Genomic DNA, 5,453 nt, shown 5'->3' with positions numbered 1-5,453 from the left:
AGACGCTAGATTACACCGCCCCCACCACCCCTGTTGAATGTCAGCGAGCAGGTGTTAGCTGGCCTGGCTCATTTACTATGTCAGAATGTCGGCACCTCTCAGGTGGCGAGAACTAAGATGTCATACGAGAAATTTCATAAGATGGGACCCCCGGAGTTTACGAGTTCCACTGATCCATTCGTTGCTGAGGGATGGGTCAGATCCTTGGAGACGATTTATGGGACTGGAGGATGCAACCAAAGTTAGTTGCGCCATCTTCCAGCTGAAGGATAATGTTGCCCTTTGGAGGGAAGGGGCTGAAAAGACTGTGAATATGGAGACTCTGACTTGGGAGGAGTTTAAAAAGATTTTCTACAACAAATAATTTACACCTGACACTACAAGAAAAAAGCTAATAGACAACGCTTTTAAAGCGTTGTCTATGTGGCTGAAAAAGCGTTGTTAAAAGCACTGTTGTTAAAAGTCTGCTCAAAGACAACGCTTTAAAAGCGTTGTCGTTTGTAACAAAGACAACGCTTTTGCAACGCTTTAAAAGCGTTGTCATTTTTTACAAAGACAGCGCATAAAAAACGTTGTCTTTGTTAAAGACAATACATAAAAAGCGTTGTCTTTGTTAAAGACAACGCATAAAAAACGTTGTCTTTTTTAGCAAAGACAACAATTTCACAATGCATAAAAAAACGTTGTTTTTTTTAGTAAAAGATAAGAAATTTTAAATTATTGTCTTTTAATACCAAAGACAAATAAAAGATGAATGAAAATAAATCTATTTCAATCAACAACATATTATTAAATAAACAACTAAGATCAATATATAAATTATCATCCTTACATTTCTATAACAAACATAATTACTTGCATACAAAGAAATTTTAATTAGGAAACACTCAAAACTACTCCTATCGATTATATCTTATTGCATGAACTTAAAGAATCTTGCTAGATGCTACTTATCCTCTTGACTTGAATGTTCTTTACTCATTGGCTTTAACCATCTTCTCGTTTAAATTCCAAAGTCTTCTTAATAGTTCTTCGTTGAAGTACTTTCCAGTCACACCCTCCCCTTGAGGTTTGGATGCAGTGCCACATAGCATGTAGTTGCTGCTCCTATAATCATCCATATCCGAGCTATTTAGCTGGAGTTTCTGAATACATCCATTCACCATTCAAAATATCTGAAAAGACACTGCATGTAAAATTTTCAAAATCTCAGTATTTAATGAAAGTCAACAGGAATAAGTAAACGACATGTGAAATATGAGTAACAAGTCTGTTGTAGGCTGATAAATTAAAAAAAATATGAGTAACAAGTCTTTCCTCTCCTTCTATAACTATGTTAAACAGAATGAAATTCTACCATATTTGGTTGTAGTGCGGCTGGTGATCGCGAGTTGCACTTGAAAGGGTTGATTGACCAACGTAACAGGTGGCTGTGTTTGATTGTTTTGTTGAGCTCTGCTACTAACATCTTGTGAATGTCCTGTGCTATTACTAGGAGCTGCCTATTATCTAGTCAAAAGGTGAATATACCACATTACAATTAACAAATGCAAATAGAAGAAAATAAATATATAATCACCTAATAGGTAACTAAGAACACTTAAATCTCGAACCCCTATTGTGGGAAGTACTAGAAGAGTGGTTAAAATGGCAAAGAGAAGAGGAGAGTCCATATGTAGCCCACCTAATTCCAACTATGCATTTGGAAACAAAGAAGAAAATTTATCCCTCTCTAAAATGATATACTCAACACAGCAAACCTGCATAATATACAAAAATTAGTAAAACAGAAATATTAAATATTTAGTTAAAAAAAATAGAACTACCACCAAAGCTTAAATATGAATTTGTTTTCATTATTTACACACAACTCTAGGTAGAGAACAATCTACGATACACGGATTAAATAACCAAGGTTAATTAGCTTATCAGATCTCTTATTAATAGGTAAAAAGGGATGAGCAATTGATATGCACTATACGTACAGAGATGGCAAATCAGCTTGTGGTGTCAAAGGCTGCTTGTCCGATATCAGGGTATGTCTCAAGTCCTTCCTCATTGTCCAAGTAGTAGCGCAGCAGAATGCCAGTATACCAGACAAGCATAGAAAATATTAGAACTATGGATAGGCCAAGACATCCCCTTCTTTGACAGCATAAGGAGTTGAAAGGATCCCTACCCCACAGAGGGCATTAATTCCTAAGACATAGAGCATAATTTTTAGAATACTTATCAAATAATTTTAAAATGAGCTACTCATTCACATGTAAAATGTATGGGAAATTTGAAAACTATTGAACATCTAACATAAAACTATTTCATACCCCTAAAAACATCTTCTTATTATATAGGAGACAAGCGGGGTGTTGATAGCACCAGCAGGAGATAAAATCCCAGCTCCTAGAGATAGCAGAACTACACCAACTTTTAAAAAGGATAAAGCATATTGTAGATAAACTTGCAAGAGACCAAAACATAGAAATGCATAACTTCAAGTAAAGGTGAAGTCATACAACTTCTGAAGAAAATACCCGACGAATATCAGGCAACAAGCCCATTAGTTCTCTTTGATCAGAAATATTAACAATTCCTAGAACAACACTATGTGAAACTTGTCCAATCCTATTGGGAGGTGAATGGGTTGAAGAATCAGTTCCTACAAATTTATGAGAATTATAAATACATACAACTACTTAGACAACAGAGTTGTGTAATATTGTGCATTTAGCATACAGACATGACTTTAGTGACTTTTCAAAAAAGAGAAAATGTCAAATTGATAACTAAAATAAAATATAGACGATAGTGCAAGAATCAAAAGATATGTGCATTTTAGTTTTCATCTCTTTGTAGTCATAGTGAAAGGATAATAATAGAATTGTATTCAAATGTTGTATTTGCTATTTGATTAACCAGAAATCTGTTGATGCTATACAATGGGATCAACCTAACATTAAATACATTAGCAAACTACAAAATATTAAATCCAGTAGAAACAGCTCAATGGCTAACTAGAGGCATCCAACTGTCCACACAAACTTGAGGTTAGAAGACAACATTCAAAATCCTCGTTGGACATGAATACTGAATTCATTCTTGGAACATACTATAATTATATTTGGACAGCAGTCATATCTGATGCCAAATTGAAATATTTCAAGCTAATAAATATGTATCAAATTCAAGAAACAAACAGATCATGGCAACATTCAAGATTTCCCAATTTGACCACACCAAAGATGGAAAATTAGATCAATTTGCAACTTTGCCATCCTTGGATGTAGAATGAGTGAATAACTGAAGAATGAACATAACAGATTTTCAAAAGGATTAATGGAAAAACTCATAAGCTAAAGTGTCCTAGGACATCTATATATCCTGCAGTTGCAACAAACCTTGGCTTTGTAATAAACCATTCAAGAAGCCCTTGATATTTACTAATAATATTCTTAACATAAGCAATCCAGGTCAAAAACCTTTCATATCATAGATCAAAAGATAAAGATAATAATAATAGTAATAAATGGTTTTATTTGACTCTTCTATCATTTAAGATACTTGTCTTTTGCTACCTCTGCAGTATTTCAATAAAAGACCTTGCATCTGAATCACATGTCTCCTAAATGTGGGACTTGGTAGTTTTCCCTCACATTTAGAGTCATAAAGAGTTAGGGCTTTGAAATAATTGGTAGATAGGAACTTAATTATAGAGCCAACCCTTACAAGAAAATGCTGAGTTTGGCATAACGCAAGGCACAAAACAGTGACTCGATGGAGAAATCCATAGCTTCGCATAGTGAGAGAAGGCCTCAAATTGCATGGAGCGAACGGAGTTCCACATAGTGTCAAAAAGGAGGTTATTGCCGAGGAGGTCGACCATAAAGTTCCACACATAGGGTGACTGTTGATCGTTGAGGTAGCGGATACCGCCCAAGAAAGAAGCCAACGGCGACACCTGACAAGGAGTAAGAGAGCTTGAGCAAGGCCTCCGCATCCTGTGAGGAGATGAGGACGCCAGCGTTGTCGAGGGAGTGATCGACGGAGGATGGATTAGGGTTAGAGACGGCGATCGGAGCGAAGGCATCATTTGATCGAGTGTGGTCACACTGCCTCAGCGTCAGGGGCGAAGGAGGCGAAGAGATGGGTCGATCTCTCACACGGAGAGGAGTTCGGAGGAGTGGTTTGCGGGGGTCTGCCGGAGAGGAGTTGGAAGGAGAGGGCGTGAGAGGAGGAGTTAGATGGAGAAGGCCAGCGTGAGATGAGGAGTTGGGAGAAGGGTTCGGGATCAAAAACTATCGGAAGATGAGGAGTTGGATGGAGAAGGGCCGGCGTGAAACTAGGGTTTTCTACTCCTTACTTGATCCAACGGGTTGTATTAATCTAGATTTAGACAAGAACTTAACAATAGACAACACTTTTTAAAAATCGTTGTCGTAGACACTAAAAAAAAGGCTATTAGACAACGCTTTTTACGAAGCGTTGTCTTTAACCCATAAAAATTACTAATAGACAACGGTTTTTAGAAAAGCGTTGTCTATTAATCAGAAAATAATGAAATAGACAACGCTTTTCACTAAAAGCGTTGTTAAAAAAAATAGACAACGCTTTTAAAAAAAAAACGTTGTCGTTTAAGTGTTGTAGAATCCCAATTTTCTTGTAGTGTGATGTCCAGGCACAGATAAAGAGGGAGTTTAGGAACCTCCGACAGGGGGATATGTTTGTGGCAGAGTACGTCAAGAAGTTTGATAGGGGCTGCCACTTTGCGCCCCTCATTGCTGATAACTCCGCGGAGAAACTGCAGCATTTCCTGGATGACTTGAGTCCCGCTATTCGCAGAGATGTGTTGATGTCAGATCCTACAGATTATGCCATAGCACTAAGGAAGGCTTTCAGGTTGGAGCAGACCCTGAGGTATTTACAAGCAGAGGCATAGAGGAAGAGGCCATTTTATTCACGGATTCAGCAGTAGTCGTAGGCGAAGAGATAGTTTACTGGATCTCAGAGGTCGCAGGGGACAGCAAAGCCAGCAGTAAAACCTTCCGGCTCAGGGAAGCCACAAGGTCAACAGGCTTCGAAGCCTGCGATGCAGCTGGAGAAACCTACTTGTCAGACTTGTAGATGCCAACATGTGGGGAAGTGTCTGCTAGGAGCTGAAGTCTGCTACAAGTGTAAGCAACCGAACCACCTGTCCTTTGATTGCCCACAGCTGAGGAGGCCTGTGACAGGGAGAGTTTATGTGATGCAGACTGAGGAGGCTAACCCAGACACTACCTTGATTACAAGTAACTTTACGCGCTTTATTTTAGGCTTTCAAATATTCGGGATAGTAATCTATGCTACTTTATTACTCGAACCTTAGCTCTTTTTATGCTTTGTGCAAATATCGACCTATGTGTATGTGTAATACTCGAGTGCAGGCAGAATATTGGTTGTAGGAGCAGCCATCAAAGCTC

General features: G+C 38.2%; 1 long non-coding RNA gene across 3 annotated transcripts; it reads right to left on the bottom strand.

The window, feature by feature from the left end:
- Window positions 1–789: 789 nt before the first annotated feature.
- On the bottom strand, window positions 790–4,347 carry LOC121998226. Of its 3 annotated transcripts, XR_006116453.1 has the most exons (6): window positions 3,724–4,347; window positions 2,325–2,656; window positions 1,986–2,199; window positions 1,685–1,760; window positions 1,358–1,509; window positions 790–1,186 (listed from the first exon to the last, which is right to left on the bottom strand). It is a non-coding gene; the product is annotated as an uncharacterized LOC121998226 (long non-coding RNA). The 3 variants fall into 3 exon arrangements; XR_006116452.1 differs by having other exon boundaries at window positions 2,325–4,345; XR_006116454.1 differs by having other exon boundaries at window positions 1,580–2,199; window positions 2,325–4,347.
- Between the last annotated feature and the right edge of the window lie 1,106 nt (window positions 4,348–5,453).

Source organism: Zingiber officinale, chromosome 6A, assembly GCF_018446385.1.
Source record: "Zingiber officinale cultivar Zhangliang chromosome 6A, Zo_v1.1, whole genome shotgun sequence".
Classification (NCBI taxonomy): domain Eukaryota; kingdom Viridiplantae; phylum Streptophyta; class Magnoliopsida; order Zingiberales; family Zingiberaceae; genus Zingiber; species Zingiber officinale.
This window is presented reverse-complemented; position numbering and strand designations above follow the sequence as displayed.